The following is a 26891-nucleotide window of genomic DNA, read 5'->3' on the forward strand; positions in this document are numbered from 1 at the left end:
AACTCCGTCTCAAAAAAAAAAAAAAAAAAGTGTGTGTTTACCAAAACAAAATTTTCAACAATTCCACTTTTTTCTTGTGCACATCCCAAATTCTGATACCGGTATTCATCCCTATTTCCTTTCCTGTTTTGGAGGAATTGGTGTTGCTGTGTTTAATCCCCTTCCACTTATCTTTTTGGGACTTTTCCCAACAGTCGACTTTTATTTCATACCTTTTAGACCTTGAATCTCCCCTTCTCCAGTGGCTTCTGCTCCTCAGCCTATAAGCATGCTCAATTATCTACAATTCTAAAACTAAGCAAAACACCTCTTCATTATGCTTCCCCTTCAGATTGTTGACTCCTTCATCATTCTCCTTTTCAAATATCAGAAATGATCATCTATTATCATTTCTCATCTACTAGTTAGTCTTCAAGGAGGCTTATATACCCCTAACATACTCTCTGTGCCTAATATACCACTGCTTTTGATAAGGCTGTCAGGGACTTCCTAATTATTAAATCCAAGCCCCCATCCCCACCATCCTCACCACCACCCCACTACACTGTAAGCTAGCTTTAGTTGTCATTCTCCTTTTTTTTTTTTTTTTTTTTTTTTGAGACGGAGTCTCGCTCTGTCGCGATCTTCGCTCACTGCAGCCTCTGCCTCCTGGGTTCAAGCGATTCTCCTGTCTCAGCCTCCTGAGTAGCTGGGAATACAGGCGTGCACCACCACACCCAGCTAATCTTTGTATTTTTAGTAGAGACGAGGTTTCACCATGTTGGCTAGACTGATCTTGAACTCCTGACCTCAAGTGATCCGTCCGCCTTGGCCTCCCAAAGTGCTGGGATTACAGGCATGAGCCACCGCGCCTGGCCGTGACTGAATTTTATGTAAGCACAACCTGAACACCCTTATTCCTTGGCTTCCACAAAAGCATTCTCTCCTAATTTTCTGTTCTTTTTAACCTTCTTAAATGACTCCTCTTTCTATGATTCATTTCTTCAATACTGAAGATCTTAAGAGATCCTTCCTTCATCTCTTCTCTGTCTCCCTGCTTTTACCTTCACTTTGGGCTTTTTCTGGCAACCTCATGTACTCCAGTGACTTCAGTTACCTCCTTACCCATATCAAATGTCTTCCCCCAGTCTCTGCTCTGTATTCAGGACCCGCATTTCCAACTACTTCTCTTAGATGTTGGATATGCATTTCAGACTCTACGTATCTGTGTTGGTTAGGATTCTTTGAAAAAAACTTCAATTAGGGTGATATTAAAAGATGAGAGCACTTATTCTAAAGATATACAGTGTTTTTACACAATCCACAGGCAGGAATGATGTTGGCATCAGAAAGGTATTTGAACCGGGAAAGAGAAAGCTGCTGCTGGGCGCAGTGGCTCATGTCTCTAATCCCAGCACTTTGGGAGGCCAAGACAGGTGGATCACCTGAGGTTAGGAGTTCGAGACCAGCCTGACCAATATGGTGAATCCCTGCCTCTACTAAAAATACAAAAATAAGCTGGGTGTAGTGGCATGCGCCTGTAATCCCAGCTACTTGGGAAGTTGAGACAGGAGAATTGCTTGAACCCAGGTGGTGGAGGTTGCAGTGAGCGGAGATCGTGCCACTGCACTCCAGCCTGAGTGACAGAGCAAGACTCTGTCTCAAAAAAAAAAAAAAAAAAAAAGAGAAAGCTGCAAGGGAAAATGTCTCTCTGTCTGTTTCATGTCCACTTCCTTCTGACATCTGCTAATTCTTGACTTTCTGCAGGCCCACTTTCTCTGCTGCTTAGTCCATGTGGAAGACTATAGCTGCTGCAGTTTCCTGTTAGGTATCTAGACACACACAGACACTTATTTTCACTTCTCTGTAAAGACAACCTAGTTGTCTCAGTTTGGAACAGGTTTTTGTACCAAAGAGATACAGTGGGACAGGCATATGCTGTAGGTCAATCTGTTTTGATTTATATGGAATATTTGCAGTCCTAGAGAAAGGGTGGATCAACGGCTTCTCTTTGGATCAAAAATATATTTTCTAGAATGTCAGAAAATGAACTTAGTAGCTTTCTTGCCATGTCTTCTTTTGCTGTATTTTATAGGTTGGTTAATGGCTTTTAGTTTCTATGCTAGCTCCCTAGACAAGTGAGGGCTTGTGCTGAATCTGAGCTGGAGGGTGGGGGTTTTTGTTATGTACAGCAGAGAGATGGAATGGATTAAAGGTGGATGAATGTAGAGCTAAAGATAATTTCATAGATAGCATCAAGGCAAAACTAATAAAATGGAAAGGAAAGCTGGCAGGTCAACTGAAGCCTCTTAAAGGAGCTGGGTGGAAGGAGCAGAATATAGCTATAATGGCCAGGTGCGGTGGCTCATGCCTGTAATCTTAGAACTTTCAGAGGCTGAGGCAGGAAGATCACTTGAGCCCAGGAGTTCGAGACCAGCCTAGACAACATAGTGAGACCTCAATCTCTAATAAAAGAGAAGAAGAAGAGAAGAAGGCTGGGTGCCATGGTTCACACCTGTAATCCCAGCATTTGGGAGGCCGAGGTGGGCAGATCACTTGAGGTCAGGAGTTTGAGATCAGCCTGGCCAACATGGTGAATCACTATCTCTACTAAAGGTACAGAAATTAGCCAGGTGTGGTAGCATGTGCCTGTAATCCCAGCTACTCAGGAGGCTGAGACAGGAGAATCGCTTGAACCCGGCCAAGATCGCACCACTGTACTCCAGCCTGGGCGACGGAGGAGGAGGAGTATAAGAGGAGGAGGAGGATGAGGGGAAGGGGAAGGAGAAGGAAGTTATAAGCCAGTAGAATGAAAACTGAGGACTCCAGTCCAAGGAAAGTTTTAAATTCAGCCAGGGGAAAAAGCATGCGGATTTTTATAAGGTCCCTGGCCTCAAGAACAATCTAATGAGGACACCAAGATAGTTTAGACACCACATTGGTGGATTAAGGTAGAATAAAAGCTTCATCCATCTTGGACTCTTTTTCTCCTTTGCCATATTCAGCCAATCACTAAACATTGCTGCTTTTACCTCAGTGATGTTTTTCATATTTTTGACTTTTTCTCAACTCCCCACTGTCAGTGTTTTTGTTCAATCTCTCATTGCTTTAGACTGCACTGTTTAGTAGCCTCTATATTAGCTCCTAGGGCTGCCATAACAAAGTATATAACAAAGCCACAAACGGAGCAGCTTAAAATAGCAGACATTTATTGTCTCACAGTTTGGGAGGCTAGAAGTCCAAAATCCAGGTGTCAGCAGCGTTGGTTCTTTGTGAGGGCTGTGAAGGAGGATATCTGTTCCATGCCCCTTGCCTGGCTTCTGGTGGTTTGCTGGCCATCTTGGCAACACTTGGCTTGTAGATGTATCACTCAATCTTGTACCTCCAAATGGGATTTTCCCAGTCTCTCCATGCAGTCTTCCCTCTGAGCATGTCTGTGTCTGTGTCCAAATGTCCCCTTTTTATAAGGACATCAAATTATATTGGATTATGGCCCACCCTAATAACCTTATCTTAACTACTTTACTTCATCTGTGAAGACTGTTTCCAAATAAGGTCACATTCTTTTTTTGTTTTTTTGAAACAGGGTCTCACTTTGTCACCCAGGTTGGAATGCAGTGGCATGATCTCAGCTCACTGCAACCTCCGCCTCCTGGGTCCAAGTGATTCTCTTGTCTCAGCCTTCCCAGTAGCTGGGATTACAGGCATGCACCACCACCCCCAGCTAATTTTTGTATTTTTGTAGAAATGGGGTTTTGCCATGTTGGCCAGGCTGGTATCAAACTTCTGACCTCAAGTGATCTGCCCGCCTCGGCCTCCAAAAGTGCTGGGATTACAGGCGTGAGCCACTGTGCCTGGCCCCAAATAAGGTCACATTCTGAGGTACTGGGGGCTAGGACTTCAACATATCTTTTTTAGGGGACTCAATTCAACCCATAAGAGCCTCACGTTTAGTTTCTACTTTGCTTCCAGAATTACTTTATTAAACACCTTTGATGATTCCTCATTTGCTCTAGAATAAAGTCTAAAAACCTAATCATGTCACATCTGACCCATCATAAGAGGGCGTCCACAGTCTAGTCAGATGATTCTTCTATGTGACATGCTTTTCATGCTATACTTTTTCTTTTTATTCATACTATTCCCTCCTCTCCTTACACCTGTTTCACTATTCATCTGGTCAGCAAATTTCTATTCATCTTTTAAGGCCCAGAACAAATATTTTCTCCTCTTTTTAGTCTTTCTGAACCATCTCTACCCCTAAGGAAAATTAACTTAACCCTCATCTGTGTTCCTATAGTAGTTAAGGAACGAGTACTCTGTACTTCTCTGATATCTCAGATATCAGGTATCTCAGATATATGATATATATCTTCTCATATATATCTTCTCATATATATCTTCTCATATTGAATTATGGCTATTGGCTTGACTATCTCTCCTACTAGATTGCAAGTTCCTGAAAGCCAGAAGGACTTATTAATTGATAGTTATTTTCCCAACATGCACAATTAGCACATAGTAGATGTTCTTTTTTTTAAATTTTTTATTTTTTTGAGACAGGATCTCACTTTGTCTCCCAGGCTGGAGCACAGTGGCACAATCATGGCTCAGTCCAGCCTCAACTTCTTGGGTTCAAGCAGTCCTTACGTCTCAGCCTCCTCAGTAGCTGGGACCATAGGTGCGCACCACCCTGTCTAGCTAATTAAAAAAAATTTTTTTGTAGGGATAGGGTCTCCTATGTTGCCCAGGCTGGTCTCAAATGCCTGGCCTCAAGGGATCCTCCCACCTTGGCCTCCCAAAGTGTTGGGATTATAGGCATGAGCCACCACGCCTGGCCAGTAGATGTTATTTAAATGCCCATTCAGTTGAAATGAACTATGTTAACCATAGTTGTGTATGACCTTGAACTTTTATATGTGCCGTCTGCACATAACCTCATGAGCTTTATGATGACTCGTTTGATTAATGTTATGATTATGAAAATGTGCCTTTGAATAATCCATGGAAGAATTTAATTTTAAGTATATTTGTATTATGCATGCTGGGTATAAATAATTTAATATTTTAATTAAAAATATTGTTATATTTGTGTTTATAAAAGTTTAAGCTTAAAAAATAAGGCAAGTAGGGTACATTTAAGAAAGCTAGTTAAGCTATTACTCAGGAAATTCTGCTTTAATATGTTTTTTTAAGAAGAAAGTGAAAATGGCTGGGTGTGGTGGCTCATGCTTGTAATCCGAACACTCTAGTGGGCCAAGGCAGGAGGACTGCTTGAGCACAGGAGTTTGAGACCAGCCTGGGTAACAAAGTGAGAACTCGTCTCCATACCACGGTGAAACCCTGTCTCTACTAAAAATACAAAAAATTAGCCGGGCGTGGTGGCGGGCACCTGTAGTCCCAGCTACTCAGAGAGGCTGAGGCAGGAGAATGGCGTGAACCCGGGAGGCAGAGCTTGCAGTGAGCTGAGATCGCGCCACTGCACTCCAGCCTGGGTGACAGAGCGAGACTCCGTCTCAAAAAAACAAAAAAAAACAAACAAAAAAAACACGAACCTAAAAAAAGCTGGGTGCAGTGGCTCACGCCTATAATCCCAGCACTTTGGGAGGCCAAGGTGGGTGGATCACTTGAGATCAGGAGTTCAAGACCAGCCTGGTCAACATGGTGAAACCACATCTCTACTAAAAATACAAAAATTAGCTGGGTGTGGTGGCAGGCACCTGCAATCCCAGCCACTTGGGAGGCTGAGGCAGGAGAATTGCTTGAACCCAGGAGGCAGAGGTTGCAGTGAGCCAAGGTTATTCCACTGCACTCCAGCCTGAGTGGCAGAGCAAGACTCTGTCTCAAAAAAAAAAAAAAAAAAAAAACCTTAAAAAAAAGTTAGCCAGGCATGGTAGTGCAAGCCCATAGTCCCTACTACTCAGGAGGCTGAGGCAGATGATCACTTGAGCCTGAGAGATTGAGATTGTAGTGAGCCGTGATTGTACAACTGCACTCCAACCTGGGTGACAGAATAAGAGCCTGTCTCAAAGACAAAAACAAAAACGAAATAGGCAAAAAAATAAAAACAAACAAACGAAAACCCCAGGCCAGGCAGGTGGCTCACGCCTATAATCCCAGCACTTTGGGAGGCCGAGGTGGTCAGATCATGAGGTCAGGAGATCGAGACCATCCTGGTTAACACGGTGAAATCCCATCTCTACTAAAAATCCAAAAAAATTAGCCGGGTGTGGTGGCACATGCCTGTAATCCCAGCTACTCCAGAGGCTGAGGCAGGAGAATTGCTTGAACCTGGGAGGCAGAGGTTGCAGTGAGCCGAGATCGCACCACTACGCTCCAGCCTGAGAGACAGAGTGAAACTCTGTCTCAAACAAAACAAAACAAAACAAAAACAAAAGACAAAAACAATACCAATGAAACAAAAACTCAAAAAACTAAAGTGAAGCATGAGAAGTGCTGGAGAGGAGGATCTGGCTTCTTTTTGTTGTACAAAGCCCTGGACAAGAAGTCGGGAGACCTGGGTTCTTGTCCCAGCATTGCCACTACCTTTGGGAAAATTTTGACAAATCACTTACTCTCTGGGTCTCTGTTTCCTCATCTGGAAACTAAAAAGATTGAGCTACAACTGAAAGGGTTGAGTGTTTTTCAAAATGAGGGTTGTTTATTTCTGCTATGCTTTCTGAAGGCTAAAGAAAGCCCCCAAAATACAAAATTAGCCAGCCATGGTGGTGTGCGCCTGTAATCCCAGCTACTTGGGAGGCCGAGGCAGGAGAATCGCTTGAACCCGGGAGGCAGAGATTGTGGTGAGCCAAGATCGTGCCATTGCACCCCAGTCTGGGCAACAAGAGCAAAGCTCTGCAAAAAAAAAAAAAAAAAAAAGCCCACAAAATCAAACAAAAAAACAAAAATAAGAGAGGGGAATTGTAAAATCAATTTGGTGAGTAACCACCAGACTTCAAAACCAAATGTCAGGGTGTATCATACATCATGATAAATATGTTTCATAGATTTTGTTTGTTTGAGACAGAGCCTTTCTCTGTTGCCCAGGCAGGAGTGCAGTGGCATGATCACAGCTTACTGCAGCCTTGAACTCCTGGGTTCAAGTGCTCTTCCCTCCTCAACCTCCCAAGTAGCTGGGACTATAGATGCATGCTGCTGAGCCTGGCTTATTATTATTATTTTTTTGTAGAGACAGGGTCTCCCTTTGTTGTGCAGTCTTGTCTCAACTCCTGGCTTCAAGCAATTCTCCTGACTCAGCCTCTCAAAGTGCTGGGATTACAGGCATAAGTCACCACGCCTGGCCTGTTTCATTAAATTTTTGTTTCATTACTATGTGTATGTGTGAATACGTGTGTATGTATATACACATGTGTGTGCCATGTCAAGAAATAAAATATATTTATTTCGGATCAAAGTAAACAAATGTCAAAACCCAGTGAGCTAGATGATCTCGAATGCATCTTCTGGTTCTGAGATTCCCTTAAAATGCTTAGAAATTCTCCATGTGCTCTGTGATTGCTGACACTCATTACCTCTTGAGTCTCATCTTCTACCTTCCCTTTAGTGTCTCCTCAATAACCATACTGGCTTCCTTGATGGTCCTCAAGCATCTAGGAAGGCTGCCACCTCCGAGCCTTTGCACTTGCTGTTACCTCTGGAGCAGCTCCTCCCCTTCATCTTTACATGGCTTGCTCCCTTACCTCATTCACCCTGCACTCAAATATCTCCATGAAGCCTTCCCTTCCTACTCCATGTAAAATTCCACCTTCGTGGCTGGACGTGGTGGCTCATGCCTGTAATCCCAGAACTTTGGGGGGCCCAGGTGGGTGGATCATCTAAGGTCAGGAGTTTGAGACCAGCCTGGCCAACATAGTGAAACCCTGTCTATACTGAAATACAAAATTAGCTGGGTGTGGTGGCGTGCGCCTATAGTCCCAGCTAATTCAGAGGCTGAGGCAGGAGAATCGCTTGAACCTGGGAGGTGGAGGTTGCAGTGAGCCGAGATGGTGTCACTGCATTCCAGCCTGGGCAACAAGAGCAAAACTCACTCTCAAAAAAAAAAAAAAATTGGACCTTCATGCCCTTCTATGCTTTATTTTTCTCCTTAGCACTTATCATCATGTAATGTAATATGTATTTTACTTAATAATTTTGTTCACTGTCTGCCTCCACCAAGATGCTGTGAGTTCCATGAGTCTAATTTTTATTTTGGTTTGTTTTATTCACAAATGTATCCATCTGGAATATAGTAGACACTCAATAAATATTTACTGAAAATAAATTTAAAGTATCCATAAGTTTCCTTCTAGAAGACAAAATCAGGATAACGGACCTTTAAATAAAAAAGATAATAATATTTTATTTCGGACATGAAGATTTTGGATGAGAATTAAAAAAAAAAATTTAGGTTGGGGTGCGGTGGCTTAGGCCTGTAATCCCAGCACTTCAGGAGGCTGAGGCAGGTGGATCATTTGAAGCCAGAAGTTCAAGACCAGCCTGGCCAAAATGACAAAACCGCACCTCTGCTAAAAATACAAAAATTAGCTGGGCCTCGTTGTGTGCAGCTGTAGTCCCAGCTACTTGGGAGGCTGAGGCACAAAACTGACTTGAACCCAGAAGGCAGAGTTTGCAGTGAGCCGAGATTGTGCCACCGCACTCCAGCCTGGGTGACAGAGAAAGACTCTGTCCCCGCACCCAAAAAATAAAATAAAAAAATATAAAAATGTCTGATTTCGTCCGGGCACGGTAGCTCATGCCTGTAATAATCCCAGCACTTTGGGAGGCTGAGGTGGGTGTATCACGAGGTCATGAGATCGAGACCAGCCTGACCAACATGGTGAAACCCTGTCTCTACTAAAAATAGAAAAATTAGCTGGACGTGGTGGCACGCGCCTGTAATCCCAGCTGCTTGGGAGGCTGAGGCAGGAGAATTGCTTGAACCTGGGAAGCAGAGGTTGCAGTGAGCCGAGATCGTGCCACTGCACTGCAGCCTGGTGACGGAGCTAGACTCCGTCTCAAAAAAAAAAAAAAAAAAGTCTGAGAGTGAAGAATGGGTGTTATCAGCTACAATTTTGTACACTGTTTATTAACTGAATGTTTTGTAACTTTTTTTCTACCAAGGGTTACTTTTGATAATATATTTGATGTCAGAATTGGATATTTTCCTAGTGGCTCTACCTGAGAATCATGAGCTAGACTATTGAGGGTCCATATAGAGTGATTAATTTCCTCACTATCCTTAATCCCTCTATTCTCACAATCCGGGGCTGATTAAACTGGAACCAAAGTTGCGATTTGAAATGATAAGCTAGTCTCATCTATCTAATGAGACGGCTTGAGAAGGAAAATTTTCCAGAGTTTATGAATAGAGTGAACTGATATGTAATTTCATAAAATTAGATGTCATGTTGGAATATATGTTCATGCCATTCTTTTTCTTTCTCTTTTTTTTTTTTTTGAGACGCGGTCTCACTTTGTGGCACAGGCTAGAGTGCAGTGGTGAGATCATGGCTCACTGCAGCCTCGACCTCCCCAGGCTCAGGTGATTCTCCCACCTCAGCCTCCTGAGTAGCTGGGACCACAGGTACACACCACCATGCCTGGCTAATGTTTTTGTATTTTTGGTACAGACAGGATGTCACCATGTTGCCCAGGCTAGTCTCGAACTCCTGGGCTCAAGTGATCCGCCTGCCTCTGAAACTGGAGGAGTTCCCTTATCCCCTTCACAGGGCATGGGACAGGGATGTGGCTTGCTTCTTCAGTGCTCGGCTGCTCAAACCTCTAGGGGGAGCATGTAGAGCATGCAGGTACTGGGGAGTGTTTTTGGGCTCCGACCCCACAGCAGCATCTAGGGTTAAGTGTTTACAGCTCCTGAAGCCCCAGTGGGCGTGTGTTACAGTGTGCTCTTTCAGTTTTGCTTTCTGGAGGTGGCTTGTGTTAAGCAGCTCAATTAGACTCTCTGCCTTATCACAAGGGCTTTCTGTATCCCAGGTTCTTGCCCTAGTGTACTGGAAAAATCGGATCACATGTGGGCTTGGAGGATGGGTGCAAGGTTTTATTGAGTGGGGGAAGTAGCTCTCAGTGAGATGGATGTGGAGCCGGAAGGAGGATGGAGTGGGAAGGTGGTCTTCCCCTGGAGTTGCGCCACCTAGCGGCTGGGCTCTCCTCGGACCACGCCTGACCGAATTCCACCTTGTCCTGTTGTTGATGGCCTGCCAGTGTCTGCTGGTGTCTGTTGGTGTGTTCTTCTGCTCCTCTGCTCCTCTCGACATCCAGCCCCTTGTGTGTGTGCCTGCTATGGTCTTGGGTTTTTATGGGCACAGGATGAGGGTCATGGTGGGCCAGAGTGGTTTTGGAAAATTCAACATCTGGGCATGAAAACAAGAGTACCTGTTCTCACTTAGGTCTGTAGGCACAGGCCCGAGGGTGCAGCCCTTGCCAGGGACCCCGCCTTTCTCTACCCAACACTTCCCTGCCCCCTTCTTGTATCACCTCGGCCTCCCAAAGTGCTGGGATTATAGGTGTGAACTACCTTGCCTGGCCATGCCATTCTTAATACTTTAAAATATCACCATTTATGTCTTCACAATTATTTTCTGAGTAGGACAGGCTATCAGAAGTGAATCAGAAGGGGTAAAGTGAATCAGAGAAGTCAATTTACACTTCAAAAATGTAATAATAATTTTCTAACTTGTGTAGCCATTATTTTATTTTGTCATATTTGCAGTGAGGGGCATCTAGGTGGTAGTATTCTCTCTGTATACTCCTCTATACTTAAAACATAAGACCCAGGATGGGCATGGTGGGTCACGCCTGTAATCCCAGCACTTTGAGAGGCCAAGGAGGGAGGACAGCCTGAGACCAACCTGGGCATCATAACAAGACCTTCCCTTTAAAAAAAAACAAACAAACCCTATGGCTATTGCGTTAGTGAAGGCCTTTGTCATCTCTCAGTTGAACCAATGGTCAATTTCACTCCCTATCTCCAATCCAGTTGTTACCCCCACAATAGGTGAGTTTGGATGCTTGGCGAGTGATAGCCCAATGACAACAACCAAGGAGGATTTAGCAAGGGGATTTTCTTACTTGCAGCAAGTAAGGAAAACACTGGGAATAGCTCCCAAAGCAGTGCCTCTCCAGGCTGGGGGCTGGGACAGGTTTTACAGGCATAAGGTAAAGAGATGGGATCTGACTGAATCTGGCAATAAGGTGATGCTGGGAGGCATGATCTGACTAGATCCTGCCACAGGGTGACACCAGGGCTTGATCTGATTGGATCCTGCCATGTGGTTTCCAATTCTTAATTCAGTCCCTGCTTCTTGGTCTGAGCACTTAGGTTCTCCATGTGGTTGCAATGCTTTGTTCATCTGGGCATGCTCAGGTTACAGTGACGTGAGGGTTCATGGCAACTGAAAAACAAACACAACTTTGAACCAGGCCTGGCAGGGTGGCTTACACCTGTAATCCCAGAACTTTGGGAGGTCGAGGCGGGCGGATTCCTTGAGCCCAGGAGGTGGAGACCAGCCTGGGCAACATGGAGAAACCCTGTCTCTACTAAAAATACAAAAACTTAGCCAGCTGTGGTGTGAGCTTCTGAGGTCCCACCTACTTGGGGGTCTGAGGTGGGAGTATCACTTGAACCCAGGAGGCAGAGGTTGCTGTGAGCCAAGATCCTGCCGCTGCATTCCAGCCTGGGTGACAGAGTGAGACTCTGTCTCAAAAAAAAGGGCAGGGCACAGTGGCTCATGCCTGTAATCCCAGCATTTTGGGAGGCCAAGGTGGGTGGATCACCTGAGACCAGGAGTTTGAGACTAGACTGGCCAACATAATGAAACCCCGTCTCTACTAAAAATACAAACAATTAACAGAGGATGGTGGCGGGTGCCTGTAATCCCAGCTACTCGGGAGGCTGAGGCAGGAGAATTGCTGGGAGTCAGAGGCTGCAGTGAGCCAAGATTGTGCCATTGCACTCCAGCCTGGGCAACAAGAGCGAAACACTGTCTCAAAAAAAAAAAAAAAAAAAAGTGGCTGAACCAGATTGGTCTGGTGCAGCTACACAATGAGCTCATATAAACATCCAGGTGTGGCCGGGCACGGTGGCTCAAGCCTGTAATTCCAGCACTTTGGGAGGCCGAGATGGGCGGATCACGAGGTCAGGAGATCGAGACCATCCTGGCTAACACAGTGATCACGAGGTCAGGAGATCGAGACCATCCTGGCTAACACGGTGAAACCCCGTCTCTACTAAAAATACAAAAAATTAGCTGGGCGTGGTGGCGGGCACCTGTAGTCCCAGCTACTCGGGAGGCTGAGGCAGGAGAATGGCGTGAACCCGGGAGGCGGAGCTTGCAGTGAGCCAAGATTGCGCCACTGCACTCCAGTCTGGGCAACAGAGCAAGACTCTGTCTCAAAAAAAAAAAAAATCCAAACATCCAGGTGTTTAAATGACCTGAACAAATATGGAAAGAGGGAAAAAATATCTTGAATTGACAGAGTTTAAATCTATAATATCTGGAAAAAATGTCTTAAATAGCTAAATGTCTTAAGTAACTATAACCACTTATGTCATCAAGTGGAATGGAGGCTCTAGGTCAAGACGAAGTTTAGTTGTAGAAAGATAAAGTTACAGTTCAGTTGCATGCCTGAGGCAGTAGATTGAAGCTATCTTGCTTGCTACAAGAGGAAGAACTGATCCAAATGATAACTGACATGTAATAGTGATTTAAATATATGTACACGCCAATAAACTATGCCCATTGATTCAGACATAACATGCATGTGAATCTCAGAACTTTTGTGAGAACTATATATGAAAATAGTGAATAAAAAATTCTACAGCATAGATATCTGCATTTAAAAAAATATCATCTCTCTGGAATGCTACTTCTAATATCAGCTGTTTTATTCTTATAATAGGATCTATCTGCCTCTGTCACTTCAGAAGTCATTCAGACTGGCCACATTTTGGCCAATTCTACCTCATATATATCTTTCAAATCTGTCTTCTTTTTGCCTTCTCCAGTACTGTTGCCCTGATTTTGATCTTTATCGTCTCTTGCTAGAGTTGTTGCAAACTCAGTTCCCCGGTGTTGCCCACTTCCAAAATATCCATCAAAGCACGTGAAGAATCTTTCTAACATATAAATAATCTAATCATTAACTCCTAGCTCAAAATATTTCAACCCTCCCATCCCTTGTATGTACACACATATTGCTTAAAGAATAAAATTGATTAAGATGGTGTAAGAGACGATTTGGTCACCATTAAACTTTCTTTCATCTTCTACTTGTTAAAATTTGCTCTTACATTATTACACAGTATGTGGCTCCTAAGATGCCATCGTCTATCTTGATACGTGCACTTGGCATTCATCAGGATTAGATTAGGCTGTGAGTGACAGAAAAAAACAAAAATAACAGTGGCTTAAACAAGTTGGAATTTTTTTTTCTCTTTCATGTAAAAAGAAGTATAAAGTTGAGCCTGCCAGGACTAATAGAGCAGCTGTCTGTATTGCTAGACTCTGTCTATATTGCTGCTCTGCCGTGTTCTACAAGTGGCTTTTACCTCAAAATTGCTGCTTAAACATCAGCCATTATATCCACATTCAGGCAAGACAGGGAAGGAGGGGATGACGTGCACATCATCTTAGTGATTCTTAGTGAATCTCAGGACTTTTATAAAAACTCTTAAAGAAGGGAATCTCTCCTGTGGTTGGATCTAGGGTTGTGAGGCTAATGAATGCAACCTCCTTGACATGGTGGGAAGAAAGCCTGCCTGAGAATGGAACCAACCTAGAGGAAGCAGTGCTTTTTTTTTTTTGAGATGGAGTCTCGCTCTGTCGCCCAGGCTGGAGTGCAGTGGTGTGATCTCGGCTCACTGCAAGCTCCGCCTCCCGGGTTCACGCCATTCTCCTGCCTCAGCCTCCAGAGTAGCTGGGACTACAGGCGCCTGCCACCACGCCCAGCTAATTTTTTGTATTTTTAGTAGAGACAGGGTTTCACCGTGTTAGCCAGGATGGTCTTGATCTCCTGACCTCGTGATCTACCCGTCTCGGCCTCCCAGACTGCTGGGATTACAGGCGTGAGCCACTGCACCTAGCCCAATGCTCTTAAGCCCAGGAAAAAAACTGGGTTCTTGTGACATCATTTCATGCCCTGCATCAAACTATAGCCAAAGCAAAAATTACTGTTGGATTTTTAAAATTACATGAGTGATTATAAATTGAAGCCTTGACACAGAAAGGCAAATATCACATGTTCTCACTTATTTGCGGGATCTAAAAATCAAAACAATTGAAGTCATGCAGATAGAGAATAGAAGGATGGTTACCAGAGGCTGGAAGGGTAGTAAGAGGGCAGCGATGGTGGGGAGGTGGAGATGGTTAATGGAAACCAAAAAAAATAGTTAGTGGCCTGGTGCGGTGACTCACACCTGTAATCCCAGCACTTTGGGAGGCTGAGGTGGACAGATCACTTGAGGTCAGGAGTTCAAGACCAACCTGGCCAACATGGTGAAACTCTGTCTATACTAAAAACACAAAAATTAGCCGGGCGTGGCGGCGCATGCCTATAGTCCCAGCTACTTGGGAGGCTGAGGCAGGAGAATCGCTTGAACTCAGGAGGCAGAGGTTGCAGTGAGCAGAGATCATGCCACTGAACTCTAGCCTGGGCGACAGAGCAAGATTCCATCTCCAAAACAAAACAAAACAAAAAAAGAAAAAGAAAAAAAATAGTAAGAAAGAATGAATAAGACCAGTATTGGACAACACAACATAAGGACTATAGTCAATAACAATTTAATTGTACATTTAAAAATAACCAAAAGAGCTGGGCGCGGTGGCTCACACCTGTAATTCCAGCACTTTGGGAGACCGAAGCGGGTGGATCACCTGAGGTTGGAAGTTCGAGACCAGCCTGACCAACATGGAGAAACCCTGTCTCTACTAAAAATACAAAATTAGCTGGGCGTGGTGGTGCATGCCTGTAATCTCAGCTACTTGTGAGACTGAGGCATGAGAATCGCTTGAACACGGGAGGCGGAGTTTGCGGTGAGCAGAGATCGTGCCATTGCACTCCAGCCTGGGCAACAACGGTGAAACTCTGTCTCAAAAAAAAAAAAAAAAAAAACTAAAAGAGTATAAGTGGATTGTTTATAACACAAAGGATAAATGCTTGAGGGGATGGTTGGATACTCAATTTTCCATGATGTGATTATTATGCACTGTATGCCTATACCAAAATATCTGATGTACCCTATAAACATATACACCTACTATGTACCCACAAAAATTAAAAATAAAAAAATAATTTTTAGAAGATGAAAAAAATAAGGCTGGGCACTATGGCTCACACCTTTAATTCTAGCACTTTGGGAGGCTGAGGTGGGCAGATTGCTTGAGTCCAGGAATTCAAGACCAGCCTGGCCAACATAGCAAAACTCCATCTCTACAAAATACATAAAAATTAGCTGGGAGTGATGGTGTGTGCCTATAGTCCCAGCTACTCAGGAGGCTGAGGTGGGAGGATAGTCTAGAGCCCAGGAGGTTGTGGCTGCAGTGAGCTGTGATCACACCACTGCACTCTAGCCTGGGTGACATAGAGAGACCCTATCTTAAAAGAAAAAAAAATAGCTGAAAAAAAATATAGGCATTAGTACCTAAGGTGGATAAGGAAGGAAGTGGGCCAGGCACGGTGGCTCATGCCTATAATCCCAGCAATTTGGGAGGCTGAGGTAGGCGGATCACCTGAGGTCGGGAATTCGAGACCAGCCTGACCAAAATGGAGAAACCCAGTCTCTACTAAAAATACAAAATTAGCCGGGTGTGGTGGCAGGTGCCTGTAATCCCAGCTACTCCGGAGGCTGAGGCAGGAGAATTGCTTGAACCTGGGAGGTTGAGGTTGTAGTGAGCTGAGATTGAGCCATTGCACTCCAGCCTGGGCAATGAGAGCGAAACTCCATCTAAAAAAAATAAAAGGAAGGAAGTGAAGATAGGAAAAAAGTGGTAGTGTCAATGTGTCAATGGTTTGGCACTCTTTGAGACTGAGTTGTGGCATTGCACTACTTGAGCAAAGGAACTGGATGGACAGTAAGGAGGTTGAGATCTTAGATTTGTGATTTTGGAAGTAGTACCATTTCTGGTGATGACAATTCCAGGATGTCACTCTAGAAAGTGAGTACCTCAGGTGGTGTAGATGAAAAATGTCTATGAAGATGAGGACATCAAGGAACTGAGAGGCCAGTGAGTTTTATAGTTTCATGTAAATGCCCTTCAGGGTAGATCGATGGCGTCATGTCTGAGCATAATTCAGCAAGAATAGATGATAAGAGGCTGGGGCCTAGCTAGCTCTCTTCTGGTTTGGTCTTTCCTAGGGATCGATCTTGACATACACTAGGGGTATATAGACCACTCAGTCAAACTTCCATAAATACTATTTGTCCTACTGTGGACGAGGATTGTGAGTTCAATGTTATTCTCAATGCCAGGCACCTGGAGTATAACCCCAGCGCTCAAAAAGGTAGGGTCCTAAATTTTAATTTTTAGAGGTAAGGTCCTAAATTTTTATTTTTATGTATTTATGTATTTATTTTATTTTTTATTTTTTGATGTGTAAAAAGGCTTTATTTGCAGGGGAGCAGGAATTTAATCAAAGAGGCCAAATCCCATGTCATCATCTGACTCTTCAGACTCCTCCTTCTTCTCATCTTTCTTCTCTTCTGCTGCGGCAGGGGCGGAACCAGCAGCACGGGCTGCAGAGCCTGGGGCAGCAGAGAAGGCCACAGCCCCACCGGCAGGTACACTGGCAAGCTTGCCAATACCCTGGGCAATGACGTCTTCAATGTTTTTTCCGTTCAGCTCACTGATAACCTTGTTGAGCCGGTCGTCGTCCGCCTCGATGCCCACGCTGTTCAAGATCTTCTTGATGTCCTTGGCGCTGGGGGAGGAGTTACCCCCGAGGGCAGCCAGCAGGTAGGAGGCGACGTAGCGCATCGCGGCGGCGTCTGAGGCGGTGGCGGCGAAGCCTCACGCGTGCGACCTCGGTGGCGTCAGAGAGGAAAAGCTATTTATTTATTTTTGAGAAGGAGTCTCACTCTCATAACCCAGGCTGGAGTGCAGTGGCACAATCTTGGCTCACTACAACCTCCACTTCCTAGGCTCAAACGATTCTCATGCTTCAGCCTCCCAAGTAGCTGGGATTACAGGCGCCCGCCACCACACCCAGCTAATTTTTGTCTTTTTAGTAGACACGGGGTTTCTCCATGTTGGCCAGGCTGGTCTCAAACTCCCAACCTCAAGTGATCCACCCTCCTTGGCCTCCCAAAGTGTTGGGATTACAGGAGGGAGCCACTGCGACTGGCAGGGTCCTAAATTTTAACAGTAAGCTGGGCTGGAGAGAGGATTGACAACCTCATTTGAAGGTTGGCTTGGAAGGGCATAAAGGCAGGCAAAGGAAGCACCCTTGGGCAGGGCCTAGCCCCTCCTCAGGAGGTAGTTTGGGATTCACTACAGCACACAGAGGACATAGACCTCAAAGTTTTATATAGTGGAGGATGACTTCCGTAACTTAACCTGAGAAAATTTTAAATCAGGTAAAACCAAATGCCTGTGTCCATCCACTCAACATGAAAATACATGTAGGGCTGGGTGAGGTGGCTCACGCCTGTAATCCCAACACTTTGGGAGGCTGAGGCAGGCAGATCACCTGAGGTCAGGAATTTGAGACCATTCTGGTCAACATGGTAAAACCCCATCTCTGCTTAAAATACAAAAATTAGCCAGGCATGATGGCACATGCCTGTAATCCCAGCTACTAGGGAGGCTGAGGCAGGAGAATTGCTTGAACCTGGGAGGCAGAGATTGCAGTGAGCTGAGATCGTGCCACTGCACTCCGGCCTGGGCGATTGAAGGAGATTCCATCTCAAAAAAAAAAAAAAAAAAAAGAAAAGAAAGAAAAAAAAAGGAAAATACATGTAGGTAACCCAGTGAATTCACTTGCATAATAGATAAGCAAGTTAAACTTTGGTTGGTGTCTGTCCTTCAAAGGTAAGAATTTATTTTTAGAACAGTTAACTTTTTGTTTGTCTGTTTGTTTGTTTGTTTGACACAGAGTCTCTCACTCTGTTCCCCAGGCTGGAGTGCAGTGGCATGATCTCAGCTCGCTGCAGCCTCCGCTTCCCAGGTTCAACCGATTCTCCTGCCTCAGCCTCCCGAGTAGCTGGGGTTACAGGCATGTGCCATCACGCCTGGCTAATTTTAGTATTTTTAGTAAAGACGGGGTTTCACCATGTTGGTCAGGCTGGTCTTGAACTCCTGACCTCAAGTGATCCACCTGCCTCGGCCTCCCAAAGTGCTGGGATTAGAGGTGTGAGCCACCACACCCTGCCCAATTGACTTTTTAGATGCATTTCTTGTCTGAAAATAGAGAGCAGATCAGTGATGGCAGAAACATTAATAGTGGTTCACATTTGAGATGACGGTTGTTTTTTGTTGGTTTGGTTTTGTTTTGCGTTGTGTCTAGGGGTCTGTAATCTATTCAATTATAAGGAGTATCATGTCATTAAGGTGCAAATTAAAAAATAGTGGGGACAAAATATAGCGTGTTTACCTCACTGAAAATTGCTACCTAATTTATCAAAAGACGCTCTCTACCTATCAGAAGGTTATTCACAAATCAAAATATATAAATGGCCATTAAGCACTAAAAAAATGCCCAGCCTCACTAGTCATCAAATAGAGGCAAATTAAATAAATGACATGCAATTTTTACCTATCAAATGGACAGTTTTGCTGAGGGCGACTAACTTGATGATTGATCACTCTAATTTTTCCTTACCTCATGTTTCCCACCACTGAAAATTAAATGACTTAAAGGTTAGAGTATAAATCATCACAGTGAATTTCAGGATCATTAAAGAAAGCCATTTTGTTTGAATTTCGGAACTGTGAAAGTTTTGAAATTTTCCTCTGGTCCCAAACCTAAAACACTCAGAAATTTTTACTTTACAAAGATGCTAAAAAATCAATATTGTTGAGGGAGAGGAAAGAGAAAGAATTGGCTCTCTTCCAATTCTAAGCCTTCTCAGACACCAGTTATTTCTGATTGGAAGTCTACCAAAGAGTGTTTGGGATCTATTCACCTTAGCAGAGCTAAATGCTTGGACTCTGATTATTCGTTAAGAAATGGCTTAGCTCTTACTACATTTTCTGTCAAGCAACATTTCATTAGTAATAGGCAGCCTGAATGTAGCCTTCGTTCTTCAATAATGCATCCATGGAGTTACCGAGAAAGAATGCCATCTATTTTTATTAAAAAACATACAGACCCGGTATATTATAAAAGAGTCACTATTCTAGTCCTTCCGAGAGTTTAATATATTGAACTGTATTTCCCTAACATCCTAAAGATCTCAAAATGGAGAAGAAAAAAGGTTTTTTGTTTTTCCAAACCACTTGCTTTCTTCAGGTCTCTTCAAATGATGGTATTTGGCCACTAGTTCTTTGAAGTCTTGTGTGGTCATCCTTGCAGCTAGCTCCTCTTGTCCTCCAAAGCTTTTGGGGATAGTAATGGGGAATGCATCATGGCCAGCCACTATACTCTTACCTGACCACATCGTGCCACACAGGTACGTAAATTCTCTTCTCAGTGTCACCATTGTTAGCATTTTGCTCTTCTCTTGAACTATACCTCTCCCTACCCACACAATATAACTTTTAGAGCTGCAGGAGAATTTAGAGACGATGCAGTTTAGTGATAGCTGGTCATTTTAATTTTAATTTTTGTTAATGAGTAACAAAATATGATGGAAATCTCAACTGAATCCCCTGCACAATGCAGAACATATTCCAAAGTAGACGTTCAGACCAACATACAGAGATTTCAAAGGAGAAATCTCAAACTGGCCATTCAACTCATAAACCCATAACTATATACAGAATATAAAAAATCACCTAGGTTGGGTGCAGTGGCTCAGGTCTGTAATCCAAGCACTTTAAAAGGATGAGGCAGGTGGATTGCTTGAGCTCAGGAGTTTGAGACCAGCCTGGCAACATGGTGAAAACCGGTCTCTACTAAAAATACAAAAATTAGTCAAGTGTGGTGGTGAGTGCCTGTAATCCCAGCGACTCAGGAGGCTCAGGTGGGAGGATCATTTGAGCCTGGGAGGTGGAGGTTACAGTGAGCTAAAATTGCACCACTGAACTCCAGCCTAAGTGACAGAGTGAGACCCTGTCTCAAAATAAGTAAATACTCACTTATATAAAAAATATAAAAAGTCATGGGTTGCAATATAAAAAGGGATGAGGCCAGGCATGGTGGCTCACACCTGTAATCCCAGCACTTTGGGAGGCTGAGGTGGGTGGATCACCTGAGGTCAGGAGTTCAAGACCAGCCTGGCCAATATGTCGAAACCCCGTCTTTACTAAAAATACAAAAAAAGTTAGCTGGTCATGGTGGGGGGCTGCCTATAATCCCAGCTACTGGGGAGGTTGAGGCAGGAGAATTACTTGAGCCCTGGAGGCGGAGGTTGCAGTGAGCAGAGATTGCCCACTTCACTCCAGCCTGAGTGAAAGAGCGAAACTCCATCTCAAACAAACAAACAAAAAGGCATGGGTTGCTGGTGATGAGGAGGAAGTTTTGCAGAGAGCTGGTAGTGTTCTGCATGTTCTTTCTCTCTTCCACAAGGGTAGATGTTCCCCGTCTCAAGTCCAGGGAAAGAGCCTCAACAGGACCACTCACCAAGCTCAATGTGTACCCCCTGCAGTTGCGGGGCGTGTTTAGCTCCACTTAGGAAATCTAAAAAGTGAGCACCTTGCTGCTTATTCCTCCTAATGGAGGAGCCAAGAAGAGGTTGCCTATGTGTTGGAACTAACCTGTATTTTTTGTTCTTTGGACAAAGGATGAGTGAGTGTTTTCTATGGACAGAAGAAAGTCATGCATGTGAAAGAGCCAGCATGGAACTGCCTAAAATTCTGAAAGCACTTCCTGGAGCTGTACCACTGCATTCCTGTGGATGATTGCAGAAGGAGACGCAATTAACCAGCCAGAATACAGAATAGTCCGGGCCCAGTGGCTCACACCTGTAATCCCAGCACTTTGGGAGGCCGAGGCAGGTGGGTCACGAGGTCAGGAGATCGAGACCATCCTGGCTAACACCGTGAAACCCCATCTCTACTAAAACATGCAAAAAATTAGCTGGGCGTGGTGGCAGGTGCCTGTAGTCCCAGCTAGTCGGGAGGCTGAGGCAGGAGAATGGCATGAACCCAGGAGGTGGAGCTTGCCGTGAGCCGAGATCGTGCCACTGCACTCCAGCCTGGGCGACAGAGTGAGACTGTCCGAAAAAAAAAAAAAATACAGAATAGAAAATATCTCCTTCTGCCAGGCATGGTGGCTCACGCCTGTAATCCCAGCACTTTGGGAGGCCGAGGCAGGTGGATCGCCTAAGGTCATGAGTTTGAGACCAGCCTGACCAATAAGGTGAAACCCCATCTCTACTAAAAATACAAAACACTCTGGGAGGCCAAGGCTAGCAGATCACGAGGTTAAGAGATGGAGACCATCCTGGCCAACATAGTGAAACCCCGTCTCTACTAAAAATACAAAAATTAGCTGGGTATGGTGGCGCGCGACTGTAGTCCCAGCTACTCAGGAGCCTGAGGCAGCAGAAACGCTTGAACCCGGGAGGCGGAGGTTGCAGTGAGTTGAGATCGCGCCACTGCACTCCAGCCTGGTGACAGAGAGAAACTCCATCTCAAAAAAAAAAAAAAAAAAAAAAAGAACTGGGTGTGGTGGTGTGTGCCTGTAGTCCTAGCTACTTGAGAGGATGAGGCAGGAGAATCGCTTGAACCTCGGAAGCGGGGGTTGCAGTGAGCCAAGATCGCGCCACTGCACTCCAGCCTGCGCAACAGTGCGAGACTCCGTCTCGAAAAAAAAAAAAAAGAAAATATCTCCTTCTCGGCCTGGCGGTGGCTCCCGCCTGTAATCCCAGCATTTTAGGAGCCTGAGGCGGGCAGATGACGAGGTCAGGAGATTGAGACAATCCTGGCTAACATGGTGAAACCCCATCTGTACTAAACACACACACACACACACACACACACACACACACACACACACACACACACAGTTAGCTGAGTATGATGGCATGTGCCTGTAGTCCCAGCTACTTGGGAGGCTGAGGCAGGAGAATCACTTGAACCCGGGAGGCAGAGGATGCAGTGAGCCGAGATCATGCCAATGCACTCCAGCCTGGGCGACAGAGAGAGACTCCATCTCAAAAAAAAAAAGAAAGAAAAAAAAGAAAATATCTCCTTCTTTCTTAATAAACTTTCAGTTTGAGGCCGGACACGGTGGCTAACCCCTGTAATACCAGCACTTTGGGAGGCCGAGGCGGGTGGATCACGAGGTCAGGAGATCGAGACCATCCTGGCTAACACGGTGAAACCTCGTCTCTACTAAAAATACAAAAAATTAGCTGGGTGTGGTTGCGGGTGCCTGTAGTCCCAGCTACTCGGAAGGCTGAGGCAGGAAAATGGTGTGAAACCAGGAGGCAGAGCTTGCAGTGAGCCGAGATCGCGCCACTGCACTCCAGCCTGGGCGACAGAGCGAGACTCTGTCTCAAAAAAAAATGAAAAATAAAAAATAAACTTTCAGTTTGGTGTACCACATTCTCCAATAGTTTCCCACCAAAAGGATACGTAGCAAGTCATTTTTTGAGAACTTTTGTGCTCAAAAAAAGTCTTTATTTTACTCTTATATTAACACTTTCCCTGGCTATAGTGTTATGATTGAAAAATAAGTTTTCATCTGAATTTTGAAGACATCCTTGTATTGTCTTCTAGATTCCCGTGTTGTGATTGAAAATTTCATTGCCATTCTCATTCTTACACATTTGTGATCTACTTGCTTTTTTTCCTCTCTGGAAGCTTTTAGGATCCTTTTAAAAATTTTCATTAAATTTTACAATGTATGCATTTCTTTTTAATTGTGGGCTCTTCTATCATGGAGACTCTCACTTTTAAATTCTGGGAAGTTTTGTATTGTTGTTTCTTTGAGAATTTCCTTTTATTTCTTTCTTTTTTCTTCTTCTTCTTGTGACAGGGTCTCACTCTGTTGCCCAGGCTGGAGTGCAGTGGTGTGATTATAGCTTACTGCAGCCTCAATCTCCTGGGCTCAAGCAGTCCTTCCACCTCAGCCTCCTGAGTAGCTGGAATCATAGGTGTGCACCACCACACCTGGGTAATTTTTTTTTTTTTATTGTAGAGATGGGGCTTCTACATGTTGCCCAGGCTGGTCTTGAACTCCTGGGCTCAAGTGATCCTCTTGCTTCAGCCTCCCAAAGTGCTGGGATTACATGTGTGAACCACCATGACTGGACCCATTTCTTATTCTTTTTTTTTTTTTTTTTTTTGAGACGGAATCTGGCTCTGTCGCCTAGGCTGGAGTGCAATGGCGCGATCTTAGCTTACTGCAACCTCTGCCTCCTAGGTTCAAGCAATTCTGCCTCAGCCTCCTGAGTAGCTGGGATTACAGGCGCCTGCTACTACGCCCAGCCAATTTTTGTATTTTTAATAGAGACGGGGTTTCACCATGTTAGTCAGGCTAGTCTCGAACTCCTGACCTCAGGTGACCCACTGGCCTTGGCCTCACTAAGTGCTGGGATTACAGGCATGAGCCACCACACCTGGTCCCATTTCTTATTATTTTCTCTAAATGCCTAAAAGTTGGATGTAATATTTTTTGGATATATATATTCTGATTTTCTTATTATCTCCTATTTTCTTTTTTAAATAGAATTACTTTATTAATCTTAGAAATCAGTAATTCCAAGGGGTACCTTAACCCTGGCTCATGTTGTCAGCAGTACACTGACTTATCTCTTCTCTCTGGGAAACTTGTGATGAATGCTCCTTCTCCTCCACAGACCTTCCAAAAAGAAAAGAGCAACTTTGGTAGATGATTATGTTGTATCTCCCATTTTCTGTCTCTTTGTGTTCTTGTTTTACTTTCTGATAGAGCTCATCAACTTTATCTTCCAATCTTTCAGTTGAATTTTTAATTTTTGCTGTCATCATTTAATTTCCAAGAGTTTTTGTTTGTTTGTTTGTTTTTTATAGGGTCTGGGTCTGTCACCCAGGCAAGAGTTCGGTGGTACCATCACAGCTCTGCAGCTTCAAGCTCTTGGGCTTAAATGATCCACCCACCTCAGCCTCCCAGAGTAGCTGGGACTACAGGTGTGTGCCACCATGCCTGCCTGATCTATTATTATTATTTTTTTAGAGATGTTGCCCTGGCTGGTTTTTAACTCCTGGGCTCAAGCAATCTTCCCACTTTGGCTTCACAAAGTGCTGGGATTACAGATGTAAAACACCACACCCAATCAGTTTTTTGTTGTTTTTGTTGTTGCTCTCTGATTATTTTCTTTTTACACTGTGCTCTTCTTGTTTCCTGATATTAATTATTATCTTCGAAGTTTTCCTTTAGTCCCTGCTTAGTCTATGTTTGCTCTGAGTTTGTTTTGTTCTCTCTGGTGGGTTGTTTTGGCTTCTGACTTTCCACAGGAGGCTTCAGCTTCCTCAATTCCACTGTCAGTTGCCATGTGTTTGATTACTTTTCTCTTCCAAAATGTGGTTGACATCCTTGTCAACTGTTGTCTTTTCTTCTGTTGTCTTTGTGGGTTTAAGTCTCTTTTTTTGTTGTTGTTGTTAATTTGTTTACTGTTACTCACTGGGATTTTGGAAAGGAACAAATATAAACACATACACTCCGTACAATATGTTTCAAAATGACTTATTTGATGTGTGATGAACTAAGATCCAAGGGAGTGAGGTGAATTGCCCACGCACCAAACTCTAGTGTGTGGCAAAACCAAGCTAGTACTTAGTGCTTCTGTTTTCAAGTTCAGGGTTATTATTATCAATTTCCGCTTTCCCACTCCTCCCTTTCTACCACTAGCACTTATAACTATCCAGTAGTCTTCCCATGTATTATTTATTTGCTCGTCTCCCCACCCCATCTTCCGTGCTGTATATATGTAGTAGGGGACAGTGTCTGACACAGAGTAAGCACTCAGAACTTAATGATTGAATGAATGAATGCAAAGGTAAGTGGCCTGTACCTTAGATTTCCCCTCACTTAGGATTTTGCTTTTGAGAAAAACATCTTCCCCAGATGATGACTGGTGGAAGGCATACAGACATTTTGACTTGTGGTTTTGGAAGAATATGTCTAATCTTCTTAATTGAAAGCAGAAAACAGGGTGATTAATAGTATGAAATTAAATGTATGCACCTATTATATACCCACAAAAATAAGAAAAAAAGAACATGAGATTTGAAGACAGAAGTAGGTTTTAGTACTTGGGTTCAAATCCCAGTTACCTCATTTACAATTTGTGCAACCTCTTTCTCCTTTTCAAGTGTAAAAAGGTAAAGTATCTGATTTTTAAAGCCCTAGATCAGTGCATTCTTTCTATTTCTGTCTTTTCCCTTCTCATAATTATTCTCCCCTTTTGGAGTTCTGTGGTGTCTGTTTTTAAAGAAAGGAGGTGGCTGGGCATGGTGGCTCACGCCTGTAATCCCAACACTTTGGGAAGCCAAGGTGAACGGATCACTTGAGGTCAGGAGTTTGAGACCAGCCTGGCCAACGTGTCAAAACCCTGTCTCTATTATAACTACAAAATTAGCTGGGTGTGGCGGTGCATGCCTGTAATCCCAGCTACTCGGGAGCCTGAGGCTTGAGAATCACTTGAACCTGGGAGACACGGGTTATAGTGAGCCGAGATCGGGCCACTCCACTCCAGCTTGGGCAACAGAGCAAGACTCCGTCTCAAAAAAAAAAAAAAAAAAGTTGGGCGCAGTGGCCCACACGTGTAATCCTAGCATTTTGGGAGGTCGAGGCCGGCAGGCCACTTGAGGTCAGGAGTTTGAAACCAGCCTGGCCAACGTAGTGAAAACCCTATCTCTATTAAAATACAAAAAAATTAGCCAGGCATGGTGGTGAGTGCCTGTAATCCCAGCTACTGGGGAGGCTGAGGCAGGAGAATCGTTTGAGCCGGGGATGTGGAGGTTACACTGAGCCGAGATCACGCCACTGCACTCCTGCCTGGGTGACAGAGTGAGACTCCATCTCAGAAAAAAATAAATAAATAAAAAATAAGGGAAAAATAAATAAAAAAAGGAGGTGCATTTCTTTCTTTGTCTGAATGGGTAAGTGCTAATTATATTTTGCAGAACTTATGTGAGTCTACTCCCCCAAAGTTTAGAAAGATCATAATTGTCTTGGTGTTTTTCCCTAATCTTCAGAGTATGCTGACTATATAATGCTTAAAAGTGCTTTTGTTTTTATTAATACTAGAGAAATTCAGGCCTTCAGTGCTTTTCACTAAAGACTATGGGACAATGGTATAGCAAGTAATTACATTTTACTTCTAGCCCTTGTTCCCGACTGGTCTATTACTTCTTGATAACTTAATGAAGCTAAGATTAAAGTTCTTTCCGATTATTGAATAACTACTTTTTCTTTTATGAGTCAAAGTCTTGCTCCATCACCCAGGCTGGAGGGCAGCGGTGCATTCACAGCTCACTGCAACTTTGAACTCCTGGGCTCAAGCCATCCTCCTGCCTCGGCCCTGCAAAATAGTGGGATTAAAGGCAATGCTCGGCCTAAAAAACTATTTTTTCTGTCCTACAGAAATTATTATTGTTAGTTGAGGTTTTGTTCTGGGAAATGCCAGACTATGGTAGAGCTCCCAAAAAGTTTCTCAAAAAGTTTCATAAACCTAAGAATCTGTTCCATTGGGTTGCTTTTGGCCTCCAAATGTTTGAATTCATACAGAGTTGCCTAAAACAGTGAAGTAGGTGATTTAATTTTCCTTCTGCTATTGCAGAAGGATACACATGGAGGCAGTACAGTCTAAT

At 44.0% G+C, this 26891-nt stretch overlaps 1 pseudogene across 1 annotated transcript; it reads right to left on the minus strand.

The window, feature by feature from the left end:
- Window positions 1-16575: 16575 nt before the first annotated feature.
- Window positions 16576-17049, minus strand: LOC100595762 (annotated as a pseudogene). The gene has a single exon (XR_004026042.1). The product of XR_004026042.1 is annotated as a 60S acidic ribosomal protein P2 pseudogene (transcript).
- Window positions 17050-26891: the final 9842 nt, after the last annotated feature.

This window comes from Nomascus leucogenys, chromosome 15, assembly GCF_006542625.1.
Source record: "Nomascus leucogenys isolate Asia chromosome 15, Asia_NLE_v1, whole genome shotgun sequence".
Taxonomy (NCBI): domain Eukaryota; kingdom Metazoa; phylum Chordata; class Mammalia; order Primates; family Hylobatidae; genus Nomascus; species Nomascus leucogenys.